The sequence below is a fragment of the Macrotis lagotis genome, chromosome 5, assembly GCF_037893015.1.
Source record: "Macrotis lagotis isolate mMagLag1 chromosome 5, bilby.v1.9.chrom.fasta, whole genome shotgun sequence".
Taxonomy (NCBI): domain Eukaryota; kingdom Metazoa; phylum Chordata; class Mammalia; order Peramelemorphia; family Peramelidae; genus Macrotis; species Macrotis lagotis.
In genome coordinates, this window is record NC_133662.1 from 57,415,276 (window position 1) to 57,438,640 (window position 23,365).

At 33.5% G+C, this 23,365-nt stretch overlaps 1 long non-coding RNA gene across 1 annotated transcript in view; it reads left to right on the plus strand.

Moving 5' to 3' along the window:
* Positions 1–23,365, plus strand: part of LOC141489710 (uncharacterized) — a 77,313-nt gene that overhangs the window by 47,038 nt on the left and 6,910 nt on the right. The gene's annotated exons all lie outside the window — the stretch shown is intronic.

Below are 23,365 nucleotides of genomic sequence, written 5' to 3' on the forward strand. Positions count from 1 at the left end.
AAAAAGAAATTGTTAGATACTAAGAAAGTACTAAGACTTGTCCATGGTCAAACAACTAGTACATGTCAGAAAAGGAACCTGGACCCATTTTTTTTTTTTGCCTCCAAGAATACCTCTCTTTCTGCTACACTCTGGTCCTTTTCTAAACATGGAAGGTTTAAAAATGACAAAGAAGTAAAATTGGGGTGGGGGGAGACTAAAGCAATATACCCAGGAAAGAATTATTTGCTTTTTTCACTTGAATGGAAGTAATTTCAGTATATTTCCATGAAAGGCCAGATCTCGGCTTTAAAATGAAAAAACATTAAACGTTAACTGATAAAAAATTGAGAATATTCTTTAAAATTTGAAGACTGAAATCACCTAAATATCTAAAAAAATCATGTTTTTAAGAATACATAATTCTCAAGTTTCCTTCCCTTCAGAATCTTTGGGAAGTTTACCAACATTAATTAAATCTCACAGTGCCATGATGAATGAATTAAGATTATTATGAAATCAGTTATGCAAATGGGTGAACTGAGACAGAGAAATATTAAGTGCATTTCCCAAGGTTGTAGTGAAGTCAGTGGAAAATCGAATCCCTAAGTTTTAACTTCCACTTGCATGGATCTAATGGTTATTAGAATGCTGCTCCTATATAGTCCACGTTGGCAGTGAATAACATTAAACAATATAAAATGATTGAAATATACAAAGGGGTATTAATCCTTTGATCCTCATGCCTTCCTCTGATTGTTGGCTAATAAAACGTGGAGAACAACAATAAAAATTATTAAAATTTTGATACTGAGTCTATTCAGGTAGAGAAGACATAGTGTTTCTAAATATTTTGAGGACATAAAAAAGAAAAGGATTTGTATGTGAGAATTCAAGAGATTTGGAACTTGAAGAGATCTCAGTGATAATATAAAACATTCATCTCACATTTTGCAGATGATAAACCAGATCCAGAGATACTAAGTGACTTAATCAAAGTCAAATAGGTGATTTAATAAGGATTTGAACTCAGGTCCTATGGCTTCAAGCTTAGGGCCATGGAACATTGTATTATAAAACTTCTGCTTTAGTAAGAGATTATTAAATGCCTAACATGTTTCCAGGTACTGAATTAGGAACTGGAAATACAAGGTCAAACACGAAACAATACCTGGCCTTAAAAAAAGCTTACATTCTACTGGAGGGGATAAAAAACAACAGATGAGATAAAGGAAAGTAGTGTATTAGGTAATATATTAAGGAAAACTACTCATATATATCATTTGTTGTCCTTTGGGTAAATTTCTCCAGTTTTATCATGTAATAACTTAGCTTTATATATGTGATAGATATATAAAAAATAATATTCACATTTATTCTGCTGTCCAGTAGAGAAGGAATTGGAAAATAACAAGGATAAAAACAAGAGAAACTTTCTTTGCACATAAGGAGAATTTAGAAACTTAGGAATAAATTCAAAGAAATTTATCCAACTTCATTGGGTGGAGTTGGCAATATGTTAAAGTGAAAAGGGTGATTAATTTTGAGTCAGAGAATGTAAGTTCATTTCCCAGCTGTTGTTTACTTCTGTTACCTTGGGCTGATTAATAGCCTCATTTCAACTTTCTGCCACTGACTAGCTTTTTGACTATGGGAGATCTACTTTAAGATGGTAGAGTTGGTATAGATGATCAAAAGTCCAAAGTCAGAAGGGACTTTAGAGGTTGACTAATTCAACTCTCTCATTTTACAGTTGAGGAAACTGAAATATAGAATTTAAATGACTTCTGCAAGGTCACATAGCTCCAAGGTCACATGGCTCCAAGGACATTCTTTCCTCTCTTCCATACTGTTTCTCTATAACTCTCTTGACAGCTCTAAATCCTATTATCTCTTAATGTAGGAATTCCTTCTACAATATCTTTGATGGATATAATCTAGCTTTCGCTTAGCTTCCTTTTTAAATACAGTCCATGGTTATGTCAAATTCTTAGAAAGTTCTGCTGAAATCTTCCTCCTTGTAATTTTTACCCAATGGTTCTAGTTCCACCATTTAGAACCATATCTTCACAATAATGATTCAATCTTTCTTCTTCCTCAAGTGTTTGAAAACATTTATCAGGTACTCCTCTTAAGTTTTTTCTTTTCTAGACTGAATAACCCCAGTTCCTTCAACACTTTGTCATATGGCATCCTGATTATGCCTAATGCTCTTCTCTTTGTGCTCTCCAGTTTGTCAATGCCTTAACATTTGACTTCAAGTTCTGAACTGGATATTGAATTAGAGAACTAAATATAGTTCTAGAGACATAGTTGGACTAGGATGGCATACAGTTATAATATTATTTCTATTGATCTGGATGCTATAATATAACTTAGAATCATTATTTTTGTTGGATTTTACAGTAGTTTTATGACATTCTTGACTTCTCTCTCTTTTTTTTTTTGTTTTTTTGTTTTTTTTGCAAGGCAATGGGGTTAAGTGACCTGCCCAAGGTCACACAGCTAGGTAATTATTATGTATCTGAGGCTGAATTTGAACTAAGGTCCTCCTGACTCCAGGGCCAGTGCTCTATCCACTGTGCCACCTAGCTGCATCCATCTTGACTTCTCTTGAACTTGCATGAATTTATTTATATGTCATTTACTCCATTAGATTATGAGTCCCTTGTGAAGGCAAAGGCACTTTTTGTATCTCCATTTATTAGCAAAGTACCTGGCACACATGGTTCTGTTTTTTGTTCTCTTTGTCACTTTTCCTTCCTGGTTGTCTGTTTTTACATCTCTAAAATGAAATAGTTAGTCTAGATGATGGCTAAAGTCCTTTTCCAGGTCTAATTCTCTCATCCTATAATTCTGTAATCCAGAAAGGTTTCATGAAGAAAGTGGTTTGAATGGTATTAGTTGTCAATTATTTCATCTGTCCAATTGCTCTACTTTCCAAGCCAGCCCTTTCTGTAATGAACTTTATTCTGACTTTTTGAGGATAGAGTGACTGTTATAGAACCAGTTAACAAACTTCTTTCCCAGCTACTCAAAAAAAAGGACTAATGCCTTCCTTGACCACTAAAGTATATCTAGTTTGTAGTGACAGTCATATGGTGACAGTGAATAAAAGAGATCCAAGAAAGCAAAAAAGGACTCATAGGTATAAAAATGTTGCTAGCATAACTTTTTATTATGGTAAAGAACTGGAAACTAATGAGTTATATCAGTGGATATGGCTAGATAAAAATGAAGGTAATGGGATAATATTGTACTCTCAAAATGATGAAAGTGATAAAAGTGATGAAAATAGATGGTTTCAGAAACCTGGGAAGATTTGTATAAACTGATGCAAAATGAAGAGAATAGAATGTGGAGAATAGAGCACTGTAGAGACAAAGAACTTTGAAAGGAGCAAAAACTATGTTCATTGCAATGGTCATCCATGATTTTAGAGGCCTAATGTTGAAGTAAATATTCCTACCATGAAAGAAAGGTGATGGATTAGGTTACAGAATAAAACATTTATTTTTGAAAAGCAAAGAAGAAATTAGTTTTGCCTGATTGTGCATATTCTTTGTTTCTCTTTGTTCCTTCCTTTTATTTCTTTCTCCCTTCCTTCCTTCCTTCCTTCCTTCCTTCCTTCCTTCCTTCCTTCCTTCCTTCCTTCCTTCCTTCCTTCCTTCCTTCCTTCCTTCCTTCCTTTCTTTCTTTCTCTTTTTTTTGGAATGAGGACAAGAGAGAAGTAGATTTTTGTTCATTCAAAAATACAAAAAAGAGGGGAGGCTAGGTGGCACAGTGGATAGAGCACTGGCCCTGGAGTCAGAAGTACCTGGGTTCAAATCCGGCCTCAGACACTTAATAATTACCTAGCTGTATGGCCTTTGGGCAAGCCACTTAACCTCATTTGCCTTGCAAAAATCTAACCAAATACAAAAAAGAAAACAAAAAATCTTACAATTTGTTCAATTTAGGGAAAAAAGAAGAATCACCAAGCAAAAATTATAGAAATGTTAAAAGAGGAGTGAAAATTGGGGCTTTAAAAGTAGGATGGGAAAATAGACCAAAATTAGGAAGGTGTCAAACTTGTCCATCAGTGTTAGATTAGGCACCAAATGCATATCTGAGAGAATAAAGGAAAAAATTATTAAGTGCTTATATCAAGCACTTTACTGAGGTAGACAGAGGCTAGGTGACTTGCCCAGAGTCATATTGCCAATGGGTTAGGTTAGATTTGAATTCAGGTCTTCCTGATTCCAAGCCTAGAACTCTAGTTTCTGCTGGATTTTACAGTTGTTTCATGACATTCTTGACTTCTCTCTTTTTTGTTTTTGTTTTTGTTTTGCAAGGCAATGGGGTTAAGGTCACACAGGTAGGTAAAAAGTTGCTTTTCTGTCCATCTTTTTCTGTCCAACCATTACTAGTGTTGCATCTTTCTGACTAAAAAGCATGGTTAGAACATGCAGGCAAAAAAATAGATTCTTATAGATCTCTAACTGCGCTCTGACACAAATTCTCAGTATCAAAGACAGGTAGATTTATGGAATTCTCTATTTCTAGAATGTGAAAGTTCACATTTGGGTAGGAAAAATATTCTTACTTTGAATGCACAGAAAATTTGAAGATATATTAGTCTTATATGTTTTTATGAAACTAGCAAATATCCTAGCCAAAAATGAAGCAAAATAGTAGCAAGTCATGTTTGGCAAAAACCAAATGAGACTGGAAAACATCTACATGCTCTTATTTTGGCATATTTATAACTACATTAAATCTGTAATCTGGGACAAAAATATGATGGCTGACATTGATAACACTGTTTCTGTAAATATGCAAATTGATCTTATGCGCACATTGCTTTCTTTGATGTGCTTTGTCAAAACATCCAGATAGTTTATCATGATAAATATTTCATTATATAAAACAAGAGGCAATTTCACAGCCCCTATTTTTCCTTCACTTTTTCTCTAGCATGTCTATTAAGTGGTGAGTGTTTGCAAAAACATGAACTTGGCATTGTTCTTGAAGGATCAAGGATAGAGTTCTGCAGTAGCATCTTCAACTAATCTCAATTCTATTGTGATCTTGGTCATTTGCCCAGGAGCATTTTATGTTTTGCTCATGATCCAGAGGGACAGAGTTGGAAGAGAGTAGGAGTCAGTACAATATTGTAGTTAAATGGAGTTAATTTCACTTGAAAGAGGTTTTAGGTCTTTCACAAAACAATTGTAATACAGGTCTCAAGCCTGCAGCATTTTTGCAAGATGGTCCTCATTAGTGGGGAGAAAGATGACTACATGGTTCATGCTTATATGAGGCAAAGAGTTATCCTGAAAGCTTTTTTTTATTTTTATTTTATTTTTTCCTGAAAGCTTTCTAAAGGACATTTTTTCCCCTTTTCTCAGAGCACACATAGAGGCCCTAAAATCTTTTGGGGGCTGACTTTGGGGAGGAAGAGAAAAGATTTAGGAAGGTAGTTGTGTATGGGCAGACCAGCTCCTCAATATATCCCAATTTCCAAAGCCTTTTCTTTCTATTTTGGAGCTAAAAGTCCAAAGGAAAGTATGAGACATATATATATATATATATGTATATATATGTATATATACATATATATGTGTGTGTGTGTGTAATATATATATATATATATATATATATATATATATATATATATATATATGTACTATTTCAAAACAGGAAAGAACTTTTTCCAATTCAGTCTCTCATTAAGGCATACAGCATGGAGACATCATTCTCTCTATAGATAAGAAGTGTCTTCTGCCAAATATTGGAGATTAGGGTTATCCAAAAACAAGGATCAAGAATTTTACCTGCATAACTTAGATTTCTTATCTGCAAAATGCTTGTACTGGGCTAAATCACCTGTAAAGTTCCTTCCAACTCTAGATCCATGATTCTAATATTCAATAACCTAATCCTGAAAAGTAGAAAGACCTAAATGCTTATCCCACTTTGTAGAATGTTGAAAGAAAGAAGAAAGAAGAAAAAATGATACCATATTAACTCGTTTCCATCTTCCTTTGGGAAGAGTATAAGCACTATTCCATTATACCATCTCCTGCCTCTGAGGTGAAGAGAATAGGTGTCATTACATATAGCTACCAGTCTGGTCTCCTGCCTGGAAGGAGAGAGAGTAACAATTTGAGTTCTACTCTAAGTTTTTACTTCCTCACTTGAGCTGCCCAAATCTTTGAAAGGACGTCACTCTGAGGTCAAAACCCCACCAACATTGAAAATATATCTAGAATTTTCTCCATCCTAGTTATACTTTTTTTTCTAGTGATTCTGAATCCAATAAATAATCATACATAAAACACTCTTCATCTTCCATTTCTCTTTCTTCTCTATTTACATTTCCCAAAAGACCTTTAACCATGTCCCATACTCCAAAGTGAACAAACTTGCTTTCATCTTAAACTTTTTCCTTTCTCATTTCCTTCTCTGGCTTTTACTGAGACTTTACTCCTTCTAGATGGCAGCTAGATGAATGTTAGACTTGGAGTCAGAAAAACTGGAGTTCAAATTCAACTCAAGGTACATGTTATGTGACTTTGGGCAAATCATTTCACCTCTCCATCTCAGTTTGATCAATTGTAAAATGGGTACAATAAAAGCACCTTCCTCCTAATGTTGTTGTGAGGGTCCAATGTGATAATATTTTAAAAGTGTTTACCATAGCAGCTGGCACAATAGGCCCTATTGTATTATTGTTATTGATGTTATTGTTGTTATAAGATATGTAATATATAAACAAATCTATAAAATCTATAATATAAAAGATGATATATAATCTATATATAGATATGTAATCTATAATCTATAAAAATCTTTCTCTCTCATTGATCTAGGTGGGTGAGTTGGAATATTCCTTAATCCCCAATGTCAATCTCAAGTTCTTCTTTGACCACCATCATTCATTCAGTGGCCTCTTCTCCTTTGTGGTTCACTCAATACCTATCTACTAACTAATAAAAATTCTGGTAGCTCATATCTATAGACCTCCAAGACATTCCCCTTCCTTCCTCACTGAATTCAGTACATAACCAATAATCTCTGTTCTTCCCCAGTTCCTGTACTCATGCTCTTCACCTCATGCCTGTACTGTGACAATAGCCTACCCATTGGTCTATTTGTCACAAATCTCTCCCCATTCCAGCCCAGCCTTCATCTATCAACTATTGTTATATACTGGTACAACTTAAAAATCTTCAGTGACTCACCATCAGCTCCAGGATCAGATGCATATTCCTCTTTTTGACCTTCAGAGCCCTTTGTAACCTGCCCCTACTTTTCTAGTATCCAACATCTTATCCTCCCCATTACCACATACTGAATTCAGCGACACTGTGTCATTGTGGTTTCTAGTAAAAGATAATTCAGTCCTCTATTTCAGGCATTTTTTAAAACTAGTTATCTCTCATGCATGGAACGCTCTCTAGCTCAGGGTCCTTACTTCCCCCTTCTGTTAAGTCCCAGCTGAAATCTCACATTCTACAAGAAGTCTTTTCTAAACCCTCTTAATTTGTGTCTTCCCTCTGTTGATCATTTCTTATTATTTATCCTGTATGTGGCTTTTTTGTTCATAGCTATTTACATGTCTCATCCATTGCACTGTGAACTCCTCAAAGACTTGTATTGTCTTTTGCATTTTTTTGTAACCTCAATGCTTAGTGCCCAGCATGGTAAATAAACACTTTAAGAATATTATTGATTGATTCCATCCATCCTAAGTGAGCAGGTTATAATAGAATAATCCTTGTTATGGATGAAAACACATCCCTGGAAGAAAACACATCCTGAATTACCTTTAAATTGGCCATATCAAAGTAGAGAAATACAGCGAATTTCTGAAGGTACATAATCCATTTTTGTGCAAACTGCATAGTTGATTTTAGGTCCCTTTAGAGAAGTAATTAAGTAAAGACCTCAAGAGTCATTCTCTTTATTATGACAGTATTTCAGCATTATTTTTCATAGATATCTTAATCATCTCTTCCCAAACAACTATTATTTTGCTTTACCAAATGCACATAAAGGTATCAATGTACTGAGTTCGTGGGAATAGAAATAGATTTTTTTAATTACTAAACTTTCTATAGAGTATCAATAGAAAAGGAGGAAACAGATGAGCACTGCTTCATTTGCATTTAGTCTGAGTATATTTTTAAAACCAGTAAGTCACAGGTGTTCTTTTCAATTTCTTATAAACCAAAAAGGTATTCTGCCACTTAAAAAAATCTTTCTTCCAAAGATATCTAAAATTTCTTCTAAGCCGCAACACCATTGCACATAATTAAGTAAACAGAAGATTTCCCGATGAATGATAGTCTTGTTAATTCAATAAACACCCCTGAGAAAATTGCTGTCACTGTTTAAAATTGAGTTTTGAATTTAGAGCAGCCATCACCACCTCTTACTTGTGTCTGACAAAGAAACCACATCTTTTTATTCAAAAATGTTTGTAATACTTCTGACTTCTATTTTCAAAATGAGGTTTCAGGTTCAGGGTTTAATCTTTGAGTTATAAATGGAAATATATAATGGTGACCAATTTGTAGACTTTGCAACAAGAATAGATCTTTTTGGAGAACAATTTGGAATTATGCTAAAAAGAAACTAAAATCTTCATACCTTTGACTCAAATATCATAGATATATACAAAAGGAGACCAAAGATGAAAAGAAAATGACTAATATGTGCCAAAATATCCAAGAGAGCAGGTTTTTTATTTTTTTGTGGAAACAAAGATCAAAAAGCAAAGTATACACTCATTCATTGAGGCATGGCTAAATGAATTGTGGTTGAGGTTTATAATGGAATAGTATATAGCATAAAAGATGATGAGTAATAAGTATTCAGAGAAATATGGAAAGAACTTACATGAAATGATGTGGGGTGAAGTAAATAGGACCAGGAAAATAATATACAAGACTACAGTAATAAAAATGGGAAGAAGAAACTAATATAAAATTGTTGTATAATTATATTGATCAGGCTTAGCCCTGGAATATAGTTGAGAAGGAGCACATGCAATATAGCATTTATTGCTACAAAGAAATAGAGAACTTGGAATATGATATTTCAGGAGTCAAAGAATATGGGCTTGCAACAAAGAATAAGAGAAATCTGGAAATAAGGTGAACTAGGATAACAATTTATATAATGATAACAATATTATAAGGGAAAAACAACTTTGAATGACTGTAACTGAAGAGCAATTTGAAATTATTCTCCGGGACTTATTAAACTACCAGGTAGACCCTTTCATACCACTACTTTGTCTAATCATTTAAAGATGATTAGGGATAAAAGAAAAGAACCTATATGTTCTACAATGGTTGTAGCAGCTTTCTTTTGTACTAACAAAGAATGGGAAATGGCAGGGATGCCCATCAATTGGGCAATGGCTGAACAAATTGTGGTATATGATTTTGAGTGAATACTACCATTCTACAAGAAATGATGATTGTAGAAAAACATGGAAAGACTTGCATGAAAAAGCAAAGAGTAGGGGCAGCTAGATGGTGCAGTGGATAGAGCACTGGTCCTGGAGTCAGGAGTACCTGAGTTCAAATCTGACCTCAGACACTTAATAATTACCTAGCTGTGTGGCCTTGGGCAAGCCACTTAACACCATTGCCTTGCAAAAACTTAAAAAAAAGAAAAAGCAAAGAGTAAAATGAATGTAACCAATAGCACTTTGTAAACAGTAACTGCAATATTATTTTAAGAATAACTTTTAGTGAATAAGTTATTTTTTTCTATTACAAATACTCAAATTAACTATAAGGGCTATATGAAGAAAGATACTATTTGGATCCTGAGAAAGAACTGATAAATAGAAGTATATATAGAATAATTTTACATGTGTCATATTTTTTAAATAATTAGAAGTAACTAGGAAGAGCAGTAAATGGATGGAGAACTTGGAATCATGCAGAACTGGAATTATGCAGAATTGGAATCATGTAGAACTGGAATCATGCAGAACCTGGAATCATGAAGAACTGAAAACATTTGCTAGTTGTGTGATATTAATCAAGTACTTAATCTGTCTGCTGTAAATGAATTGTGGCTAAGTACTTATCTCTAGGGTGGAAAGGGGAGAAAAGAAAGAAAAAAGAAAAAAATTTATATGATAATTTTGTTGTATATTTGAAAGGAATAATAAGTGGTACTTAGTAGATTTAAAGCTTCATGTATAGTTATTTTTTTTATTGCACTAGATTAGGGAAATGCTTGTTTTATTCTACAGATTAAAAATAAAAATCCTCACAATTCCAGAAAAATTATAATGAAACATGCTATCTACTTCCTGATAGAGTTAAGGAATCAAGGTATAGGATCATTCATTCACACACACACATAGCACAATTTAATAAGAGATAATGGAGTTTGGGTCCACTATACCACCTCCTGGCTAAGGGCTTATACTAAGATCAGTAGTCAACTCAACTGAAACAGCTATGAAATGAAAGAAGAGTCTCAGATGTTAACCACTGTAATCTAGGTGGATAAGATATGAACTACTTAGGTGAAAGAAAGTTTCCAGAAATAAAGGGCCAAATACCTTTAAATAGAACTAAGGTTAGCATGTTCATGTAGACTGAAGGTGGAGGCAATGTAATTCTTGTGAGACACTTTGCTTTTAAATATTGTTTTTCAGCAAATTAAACAAAACACCCAAAAGGATGTTTCGCATTCATTAGATATGTAAATCAAATGATTTTATACAACTTTTTAAAAAAGAAGAATCTTTTTCTTAAGAACTTAAACATCAAACATGAACATTTTAATTTTCAAAGTACAAAAAGGGATTGTATATGAAAATGTGAAGCTAAGTCAGATAAAATTTATTACTTATAAATAATAGTATTTGCATGGTGCTTTTCAGTTTGCAGAAAAATTTATATTAACTATAAAATATAATTACATTAACTAATTTTATCTCCATAGAAACTCTGGGAATTAGGTTCTTTTATTATCCCCATTTTATAGATGTGGAGACTTAGGTAGACATTAAGTACTTGTTTAGGATCACACAATGACCAATGTTTGAGGCATGTTTTGAACTCAGTTTGTCATGATTCCAGGTTCAGCATTCTATCCATTTACTGCTCTTCCTTGTTAGTTCTAATTATTTAAAAAATATAAAACATATAAATGTATACACTAAATTTAACATAGTAGTAACAAAATTGCTCTGTTTATATCCCTTAGTGAACTTTTTACTTTATTTCATCTATTTTTTCCATGTTTCTTTTTCATAGGAATTCAAGCAAAACAAAAAATTTTCAAACCCAATCTTTACAAATGCTGAGTAAACAACTCAAGCACAAAACTCTTATGCCTTCATTTATTGGAGGTATCAAAGTTTGCCTCACTCTGTTAAACATTTGTAGGTTTTGAGTTCCAACTTTTAAATTATTTGATTATTTCAACTATAAAAAATAAACATGTTTATTTTTTTAATAATAAAGGCCAGGGCTTCTATCCAGGATCTGGAATTTAAATTCATAGCACTGACTGAGAAATTCTTAAGATCAGAAATATGTTTTTCTAAATAAATACATATTGGGAAACCAAAAATCTTTGTTTACCTTATAATAAATACAATATATTTTCATTCTTTTTAAAATTATTTACTTTTCCAGTTATGTGTAAAGATAATTGTCAACATTCATTTTTGTAAAGTTTTCTCCCCCTCTCCTTCCCTCCCCCTCCCTTGGATAACAAGTAATTCAATATAGGTTATACATGTATAATCATGTTACATATATTACCATATTAGTCATGCAGTGAAAGGATCAGAGCAAAAAGGGAAAAGCCACAAGAAAGAAAAATCAATAAAAAAATTTAAAAAGGTAAAAATAATATACTGTGATCCTCATTTAGATTCTATAGTTCTTTATCTAGATGTGAATGTCATTTTCCATCCCAGGTCTTTTAGAATTGTCTTTGACTTCTGTAATGCTGAGAAGAGTTAAGTCTATCATAGTTGTTCACATAATATTGCTGTTAAGATATACATAAGGAGGGGCTGCTAGGTGGTACAGTGGATAGAGCACCAGCCCTGGAGTTAGGAGGACCTGAGTTCAAATATGACCTCAGACAATAATTACCTAGCTGTGTGACCTTGGGCAAGTCACTTAACCCCAATTGCCTTGCAAAAACTAAAAAAAAAGAAAAAGTACTTAAGGTGTGTTTCCAGGTTTTCCCAAAATCTACCTACTCATTTCTTAGATAGCAATAATTTGCCATTACATTCATAAACCACAACTTGTTCAGCCATTCCCCAGTTGATGGATGTTCCCTCAATTTCCTATTCTTTTGACACCATAAAAAGCATTGCTATGAATAGTTTTGTATATGTGGGTCTTTCCCCCTTTTTTTTGTGATTTCTTCAGTATACAGACCTAGTAGTGGCATTGCTGAATAAAAGGGTATGCGGTTTAATAGCCTTTTTGATATAGTTCCAAATTGCTCTCTAGAATGGTTGAAGCAGTTCACAATTCCACCAACAGTACATTAACAGTATGTATTTTCAAAACTGAAAGAAAAATTCAGGATTTCATTTTGAATATAATTCCATTCCTTTCTCATCATCTCAATGAAGTAGTTTTGATTTTGACTTTTTTTTTAGATCCTGTGATTTCAAGAATATTGAGTGCAGGGATTCTTAGCCTTTTTTGTATCATGGAATCCCTTTTGCAGAGGGTCCATCTTTTTAAATGCATAAAATAAGTAGAAAAGATAACAAAGGAAACCAAAATATAGACTAAAAATTGAAGCTCATGGTCTCCAGATTAAGATAGGAAGCTCATCCAGGATAATAAATGGTCTGGGAACTAGATCATATGAACCACTGAGGGAACTAGAGATATTAGTCTGGGAAAAAGAAGATTTAAATGGGGGGGTATAGAAACTGTTTTCAAATATTTGAATGTTATCTTACTGAAGAGGAATTCCAGAGGGAACAATTTAAGACTAATGGGTAGAAATTATAGATAGTCAAATATAATATAAAGAACAAATTTCTAACAGTCAGAATTTTAGTTATTAGACTAATTACCATTAGGATGTGAGCTTCCTGAAAGCAGGGACTGTTTTTTGCTTTTTTAGTTTAGTTTTTTTTTTTGCTTTTCTTTGTATCTCTAGTCTGACTATATAACAATAAAAATGTTTCATGAAATCATCTCCCCATCACTGACAATATTCAAGCCAAGTCTGGATAGTTACCTGTAAAAAAGATTCTTGTTCAGTAGCCAGGGTGGATAACATTGCCATCTTTAAGGTCCCTTTCAAGGACTATGGGTGAGTATGAGCAATCTGTAACATATATCATATAAAAATCTTTGAGAAAGTAGTAAAAAATATCTTTAGGATAAATATATGGGGTTGAAAGAAGGTAGACTTGTCACATGGTAAACCTGAAGAGTAATGGGAAAAACCTGTGTATTTTAGTGATATTCTTACAGTGTCTCTCACCTAAGGGAAAGTAAGCCAACTAGTCTGAATGAACTTCTTATTATGAATAAAAGGAAGGACATGGACAAGAGTTATAAAATATGAGTAAGCATAGATGGGTTGACAAATACATCCTTGGAGGGAGCATTTTTATCACTGAGGTCACAGATCCATTTGAGCATTCAAGAAAAGTCCTTTATAACACTAAGATTTTATGATTCTGCCTCAGAAAATTAGAAAGATGTGTTGTATGTCATTAAGCTGAAGTGATCCTGAAGTCCCTTATTGACTATGGGAGGAAATTAATTAGTTGTCAAATATATATAACAATATGCATTAATAATTTGCTTTTTTTTACAGACTTTTCATTTCCCTGGGTACTTAACAAAATTCAATAAATCAAAGCAACAGAATAATAATATGCCATGGAGAAAAAATCCATTAACCAAAATGAAACAAAAAGTACTTGTAGCATGGGCCTTCAAGGTTAAAATTTATACCTTGTTTCTCTTTTCATCATGGGCAGAAGGGTTGTAAGAGCATGGGAGTTTCTAAGCAGTTATACTTTTGCTTATAAGTAAAAATCAAAATAACTCCTATATGTGCATGGCTCGGGGACTCTAGGGGAACTGAAATAAGATTCATTAGTGTCTCCTAATTGACTTTACCATATGGAAACAAGAATTTAATTTTCCTTACCAAAGGGAAATTTAAAAAAGAAACTTCGCATACCAATTTAAAATGAGTAACCAAGAAGGGAACTTGGTCATCCTGATTATTAGCAATAAAATTAATTCTTTTCTTCCATAGAGTTCTCCAAAGATAATAAGTAACTCAGAATCCAAATCCTTAGCACTAAATCCATTTTTCATTTCTGTGGTTTCCATAATCCCCTAAAAGGGGCTAGGGATTAATAATGCTATATACTTAGTGCATGTAACTAATAAAATTGAAAGATGGGAAGAAGTCTAAAAGAGATTTTTTTCTCCCTCTCTCCAGAGCACAGTAATAAGAGCCGAAGTACGGGTGTTTTCATTGCTTGTCTGTATCAGTCTAATACACCAACCACACTGGGTACCCAAATGGGAAAACTTAATATTAAATGACAACAGTAGTCTGAAGTAGTACCCTAGTTACTGCCTCTATTTGTTCCCTAGGGAATGTATTCTGAGGTGGAATTGTCTATTATCACCTGCCTTAGAGCCCTTCAGCTCTTTTTTAATCATCAGACTTGGGAGGAGTTTGACAACAGCTTAGTATGGTTTATGTCAACTGAGCTGGTTTCTTTATTAGGAAAATAAAAAAAAAAGGATAACAATGAAGCTTTATAAACCAGTCTATTGGAAAACCCAATAAATATCCTCCATACTTCTGAGACTTATATTCTAAGATATTATGATCATATGTGAATCAGAAATAATTCATTTCATAGGATGGGTGCCCTCAGCTCACTTTTTTCCAGGTTCAGATGTCATTGAATCAAGGAGTACCAAAACCTCAAAAGTCACTCTTTAAAACCCTTTTATTTTATAAATGAGGAAACTGGGTTTTAGAGAAGTGAAGTGAATTGCCCAAGGTCATGCATTTCATGATAGAAATGACCTTTTAACTACCAATCTGATACTGTTTCTACTGGGCCATCTGTTAACATCAGCACCATTAACAGGGGCATCCAGTGAATACATATTCTCATGTGATGTTTGGGGTGACGATCCAAGACAGACAACCCAGACATCAAAGGGCCAATTCATATTTTAAAAATAAATTCAAAGCATCTGCCCTGTCTAGCATGATTTTCATTAACATTTTTGTCCTTCCTTCATCCCCAAGCCACCTATTTCCAACTCTTGGAAACCCCTTGACTGCTTGTCCTTGACATATTTTTTTTCACAACCTCCTCATCAGGCTGCTTATCTTTGCTTCCTTACAGAGCTTCCTAAGGCAGTTCATCTGTCTTCACTCATTATCTGCCAAGTGGAGCTTGTATTAATACTCAGTGACTTCAATGTGAAAATGACAAGGAAGAAGATGGTAAAAACTAAACTGAAAAAACAGATTGGGAATCAGGAACAAAAAAGGCCAAAAGTCTGTAGATAGAAGTCTTGTGCCTATTCTTCATGAAAGTCTTATCCAATACTTTCAGTACTATTACTACTACTACTTATCTTCAATAGTTCATAATTATGTTCTGATTTAATGCATAAAATGCCTTATCTATATCAGTCCTGTTAACAAAGGTTTTCATGATCATGTTATTATTATTATTACTTACCCAAGTTAACACAGTTAATTAATATTGCATTGTGGATTCAAATCTAGGTCTCTTTCAAAAATGGTTAATGCATTAAATTAATTTTACTTGACTATACTTGTAGTTTATATAAACTCTGAGAAGTCTTAGTTCAGCAGCCACTATTATAAAGATGAGTCTTACATCCCAGAGCAATGCTACATCTCTAAAATCATTGATCAACTAGCTAATCATTGAGAGTACAAATCCAAACAACAGCAAAAGAAGATGGACCTTGCTTTCAGGGAACTTTTATTCTAATGGGTGAAGTTCACACAGAAAAGAAAGCTAAAAAGAATAGGGTGGGGAGAGTGGAAGGAATTGAGCTCAATCAGGAGCAGGGGAAGAGGATGATGATGGAGGAATTCATATTAGTCTAGTAAGAAATGAAGAGATAGATGAATAGCCTAGGTACTCTCCATACATAGACATTAAATCCAATTAAAAGGAGGGGCTGAGGATACATCCAAGTGGTAAATGCCAGAACTGAAATGATCTTACAAGAGTTCTATAAGATAGGAACCTATAGTGAGAAATGAAGAATTCTAGGGGTAACCTTGAAGAGATGGGAGGGTGATTCTCTAATGCTGTCAGCTTGAACCCCCACAGGTATGCTTTACACCAAGATTATGAGCTGAGGATTAATTATCAGTTAGCACTGGACAGTATTTGGAAGAGGGTATTTACTAATAAAGTGGTATGATAAAAACAATTGGGAAAAACATTCCTTGAAATGCCTGTGACACACTCTCTCACACAAGTATATACATAATGCAGAGGAAAGTGGGATCAGATTTAGACAGTACAAGTAGCAAAGTGATAATACACAACTCTTAGTTGCTAGAAATCCTTTTTCTTCCCTTCCTCGAGGGATGATGCAGCAGACATTGCTGAGAGTCAATTGCTGTCCTGGGGGGGATAATGAAAGGAAGTTGGGAAATCCAAAATGCTCTGAACTCTGAAGCTTTCTAGATCCTCCTCTTGCCAAAGTTGGGGTGAGGGTGGAAGAAAAGAGAACTGAAATTGAATCTGAGGCCTCTCCTCCAAAAATATGTAAGGAAATTCCCTAGCCACTATATATTTATTTTAGTTCATTATCTTTAAAAGATTTTTTATTTTGTTTTTTAAAATATTTTATTAGTTTTCCAATTATAACAATAGTAGTTTCTACCTATCATATTTTTGTAAGGTTTCGAATTTTATAATTTTTTACCCACCCTCCCTTCCCTCCCCAGCCCCCAGAGAAGGTAGTCTGGTAAACTTTACAATGTTTCTATGCTATACATTGATTGAAATTGAATGTGTTGAGAGAGAAATCATATCATTGAGGAGAAAATAAAATATTAGAGGTAGAAAAATTATATTGTACATAAGACACTTTTTTTTTAAAAAATTGAAGTTTATAATAGACTTTGGTCTTTGTTTAAACTCCACAGTTCTTTCTCTGGATACAGGTGATATTCTCCATTGCAGGCACTCTAAAATTGTCTATTATTATTGCATTGATGGAATGAGCAAGTCCTTCAAGGTTGAATATAACTCCCATTTTGCTGTTACAGTATACAATGTTCTTCTGGTTCTGCTCATCTCACTCAACATCAGTTCATGCAAGTCTTTACAGCTTTCCCTGAATTCCCATCCCTCTTGGTTTCTAATAGAACATACAATATACCACAATTTGTTCAACCATTCCCCAATTGATGGACATTCATCAGATTTCCAATTCTTTGCTACCACAAACAGGACTGCTATGAATATTTTTGTACAAGTGATGTTTTTACCCTTTTTCATCATTTCTTCAGGGTATAGACCAGTAGTGGTATTGCTGGATCAAAGGGTATGCACAATTTTGTTCCCCTTTGGGCATAATTCTAAATTGCTCTCCAGAAAGGCTGGATGAGTTCACAGTTCCACCAACAATGTATTAGTGTTTAAGATTTCCCACATCCCTTCCAATATTGAACATTGTCTTTTCTGGTCATATTGGCCAATATGGTGGGTGTGAGATGGTAGCTCAGAGATGCTTTAATTTGCATTTCTCTAATCAATAATGATTTAGAGCAATTTTTCATATGACTATGAATTGATTTGATTTCCTCATCTGTAAATTGCCTTTGCAAATCCTTTGACTGTCAACTGGAGAATGGCTTTTTTTTTTATAAATCTGACTCAGTTATCTGTATATTTTAGAAATGAATCCTTTCTCAGAAATACTAGATGTATAAATTATTTCCCAATTTACTACATTTCTTTTAATCTTGGTTAAGTGGTTTTGTTTGTGCAAAAGCTTTTTAATTTTTTTTTTAGCATTTTGCAAGGCAAATGGGATTAAGTGGCTTGCCCAAGGCCACACAGCTAGGTAATTATTAAGTGTCTGAGCCCAGATTTGAACCCAGGTACTCCTGACTCCAGGGCCAGTGCTTTATCCACTGCACCACCTAGCCACCCCAAAAGCTTTTTAATTTAATGTTATCAAAATTACCTAATTTGTCCTTAATGATGATCTCCATCTCTTCCTTGACCATAAACTGCTTTCCTTTCTATAGATCTGACAGATAAACTATTTCTTGATCTCCTAGTTTGCTTATAATATTGTCTTTTATGTCTAAATCCTGTATCCATTTTGATCTTATCTTGGTATAGGGTGTGAGATATTGGTCTAATCCAAGTTTCTGCCATACTAACTTTCAATTTTCCCAACAGTTTTTTATCAAAGAGAGAGTTCTTATCCCAGAAAATGGACCCTTTGGGTTTATCAAACAGTAGATTACTATAATCCTATCCTGCTGTCTCTATTCCACTGTTCCACCACTCTGTTTCTTAGCCAATACCAGATATTTTTGATGACTGATGCTTTATGATATAATTTTAGATCAAGTAAGTCTAAGCCACCTACTCTTGCACTTTTTTCTTTAAATCCCTAAATAGTCTTGACTTTTTTGTTTCTCGATATGAATTTAGTTACAAATTTTTTTCTATCTTATTATTAAAGTAATTTTTTGGAAGTCTGATTCATAAGGCACTAAATAAGTAGTATAGTTTAGGTAGAATTTTCATTTTTATTATATTAGCTTGGCCTATCCATGAGCAGTTGATATTTGACCATTTATGTAAATCTGATTTTATTTATGTGAAAAGTGTTTTATAGTTGTTTTCATAGAGTTTTACTGTCTGCCTTGGCAAGTAGACTCCCAAATATTTTATATTGTCTGAAGTTACTTTAAATGGAATTTCTCTTTCTAGCTCATGCTGCTGTTATTGTGCTAGTAATATATAGAAATGCTGAGGATTTATGTAGGTTTATTTTACATCCTGAGACTGCTAAAGCTGATAATTGTTTCTAGTAGTTTTTTAGATGATTTTTAAAGAATCTCTAGGCATACCATCATGTCATCTGCAAAGAGTGAGAGTTTTGTTTCTTTCTTTCCAATTCTAATTCCTTCAATTTCTTTTTCTTCTCTTATTGCTGAAGCTAAAATTCATATTATATTAAATTATATTAAATCAAATGATAAATTATTAAATTAAATTAATTATTAAATTAAATTGAATTATATTATATTAAACATTGAACAGTAGTGGTGAGAATGGGCATTCTTGTTTCATCCCTGATGTTATTGGGAATGCCTCCAACTTTTCCCCATTGCATTTAATGCTTGTTGATAGTTTCAGATAGATACTTGTTATAGTTTTAAAGAACAATCCATTTATTCCTACACTCTAGCATTTTTAGTAGGAATGGGTGCTGTATTTTTTCAAAGGTTTTTTCAGCATCTATTGATAAGGTCATATGATTTCTGAAAGGTTTGTTATTGATGTAGTCAATTATACTAACAGTTTTTTTTTTATATTGAACCAATCCTGCATGCCTGGGATAAATCCTGCTTGGTCGTAGTGTATTATCTTAGTGATAACTTGTTGTAATCACTTTGCTAAAATTTTATTTAATATTTTTGCATTCATATTCATTAGGGAAATTGGTCTATAATTTTCTTTCTCTGTTTTGACTCTTCCTGGTTTAGGTATCAGCACCATAAAATGGTGTCATAGGCAAAGTTCCATCTTCACCTATTTTTCCAAAGAGTTTGTATAGAATTGAAACCAATTGTTCCTGAAATGCTTCATAGAATTCACTTGTGAATGCATCTGGTCCTGGAGATTTTTTTCTTAGGGAGTTCAGTGATAGCTTGTTGAATTCCTTTTTCTGAGATAGGGCTATTTAGGTATTTAATTTCCTCTTCATTTAACCTGGGCAACTTTTATTTTTGTAAATATTCATCCATTTCACTTAGATTATCAAACTTATTGGCATAGAGTTGGGTAAAATAATTCTAAATTATTATTTTAATTTCCTCCTCATTGTTGGTGAATTCACCTTTTTCATTTAAGATATTAATAATTTGGTTTTCTTTTATTCTTTTTTAATCTAATTAACCAAAGGTTTATCAATTTTATTGTTTTTTCATAAAACCAACACTTGATTTTATTTATTAGTTTAATAGTTTTCTTGCTTTCAATTTTATTAATTTGTCCTTCAACTTTAAGAATTTCTAATTTAGTGTTTAATTGGGGGTTTATCTAATTTTTTTAGTTGTTTGCTTAGTTCATTGATTTCCTTTTTCTCTATTTTATTCATGTAAGCAGTCAAAGATATAATATATCCCCTAATAACTGCCTTAGCTGTATCCTCTAAATTTTGGTGTGTTGTTTTGTTATTGTCATTAGCTAGGATGAAATCATTACTTCTCTCTATAATTTGTTGTTTCATCCACTCATTCTTTGAAATGTGGTTATTTAGTTTCCAATGAGTTTCAGTTATTTCTCTCCATGGACCATTATTACATGTGATTTTTTGTTGCATTATGATCTGAGAAGGAACTATTCACTATTTCTGCCAATCTGCATTTGATTATAAGGTTTTTTTGTCCTAGTACATGGTCAATTTTTGTATGTGACATGTACTGCAGAAAAAAAGTATATTTCTTTCTATCTCCACTCAGTTTTCTCCAAAGATCTATCATGTCTAGATCTTCTGACATTCTATTTACCTCCTTAACTTCCTTCTTGTTTATTTTATGGTTAGATTTATCTAAATCTGAGAGAGGCAGGTTGAGATCTCTTACCAGTAGAGTTTTTCTGTCTATGTCTTCCTGTAATTCATTCAGCTTCTCCTCTAAGAATCTGGATGCTATATCACTTGGTGTATACATATTTAGTATTGAAATTGCTTCATTGTCTATGGTACCTTTTAATAGGATATAGTTTTCTTCATTCTCTTTTAATGAGATCTATTTTAACAGCTGCCTTGTCTGAGATAAGGATTGCCACCCCTGCCTTTTTTCACTTCGGCTGAAGCAAAATATATTCTGCTCCAACTTTTTTACCTTTTTCTCTCTCTCTCTCTCTCTCTCTCTCTCTCTCTCTCTCTCTCTCTATATATATATATATGCTTCAAATGAATTTCTTGTAAGTAGAATATTATTCTGGTTTTCAATCCACGCTGATATTCACTTACTTTTTATGGGAGAGTTCATCCCATTTACATTTAAAGTTATAAATGTTACCTTTTTATTGCCCTCCATGCTATCTTCCCTCTGTTTGTATTTCCCCCTTTTTTAATTTATCCATATTCCCCAGTATTTTACTTCTGAATACCACCTCCTTCAGTGTGTTTGCCCCCTTATATACACCTTCTCCCCTATCTTTCCCCTTTCCCCTTTGCCCCTTCTTCCTTCCTATCCTTCTGTTAGTTCCCCTTATCCTCCCCCTCCCCACTTCCCCTTTTAATATTTGAAAGTTAAGTTAAGTTTCTTAACTGAGGAATGTATGTTAATCCTTCTTTGAGCAAAATCTTTTGAGAGTGACATTCAGGTGGTTCTCACCTCCTCTTTTCTTCCCCTCTATTGCAATAGGTTCTTTGTCCCTCTTTATATAATGTGATTTACCCCATTCAATCTCCTCTATCCTCCTGTCTCTTTACTGTCCCCTTTTTTGATGAAATATTGTTTTTAAATCATTCTATCTAAGTCACAGAGAAGTTGTGAGTATCCATTACTTCTGGCTAAGTATATTCTCTCTAATTGAGTTACAATTCTCAAGAGTTATGAGAATCTTTCTCCCAGATGGGGATATATATATATATATATATATATATATATATATATACATACATACATATATATATATATATATATATATATGTATGTATATAGCCAGTTTCATGTTATTGGATAACAATTTTTTTCTTTTCCACTTTTTTTACCTTTTCATGTGTCTCTTGAGGCTCTTATTTGAAATCCAAATTTTCTAATTAGCTCTGTACTTTTTATCAGGAAAAGTTGGAAGTCTCCTATTTTGTTAAATGTCCATTTTTCCCCTCCCTGGAAGAGAAGGCTCAGTTTTGCAGGATAGTGGATTCTTGGCTGCATTCCAAGCCCCTTTGCTCTTCAGAATATCATATTCCAGGCCCTTTTATACCTTAATGTGGATGCAGCCATGTTCTGTGTAATCCTTATTATGGTTCCTTTGTATCTAAAGTGTTTCTTTATGGCTGCTTGCAGGATTTTCTCTTTCATCGGATAGTTCTAGAATTTGGTCACAATATTCCTTGGTATTTTCATTTGGGGATCCTTTTCAGGAGCAGATCAATGTATTCTTTCAATAACTATTTTGCCCTCTGGTTCCATGACATCAGGGCAATTTTCCTCCAAACAATCTTGAAATATTGAGTCCATGCTTTTTTCTTTTTCAATCCTCAATGTGCTCAGGAAGCCCAGTGATTCTTAGCTTGTCTCTCATGGATGTATTCTCTAGGTCAATAGTTTTGCTGATGAGGTATTTTACATTTTCTTCTATTTTTTTTTTGATTTTCTGGTTTTGTTTAACAGATTTTTGTGTCTCATGAAGCCATTAGTTCCCATGGATTTCATTCTTTTTTTCTTTATTAAAGAAGAATATTTTTCATTTACCTTTTGCAAGTCCTTTTCCAATTGGTCATTTCTATTTTTGAAGGAATTTTCCATTTGCCAATTGTGATTTTGAGAGAATTATCTTTTTTTTGCCCTTATACAATTGCATTTTCCAAGGATTTTTTTTTCTTGTTGCAAGGTGTTATTTTTCTCTTGGGTTTCTTTTTTTTTCAGCTATTTTTTTTGCAAGGCAATGGCATTAAGTGATTTGCCCAAGATCACATAGATAATTATTAAGTGTCTGAGGTCAAATTTGAACTCAGGTCCTCCTAACTCTAGGGCAAGTACTCTATCCACTGCACCACCTAGCTGAACCTCTCTTGGGTTTCTTTTCCCAATTTTTCCAACTGATTTTTAAACTCCTTCCTGAGTTCTTCTAAGAAGTGTTTCTGAGTTGTAGACCAATTCATATTCTCCTCAGAAGTTTTAGCTCTTTGAGTTATGGTCTTTGTCTTTGAGGCAGCTTTCAATGGAACCCCCTTTGTAATGGCCTTTCTTCATTTTCCTAGATCTTGTCTTGGGGGAGGGGCTGGTTCACAAACCTTTGGTTTTGAAAACTTTAGAGGCTTTGCTTGCTGAGTTTAGTAACTCCAAGTGGACTGGCAAGTAGGGGTGCTAGAGGCTTTCTCTGGAGTGTCTTTGACCTTGATTTGTG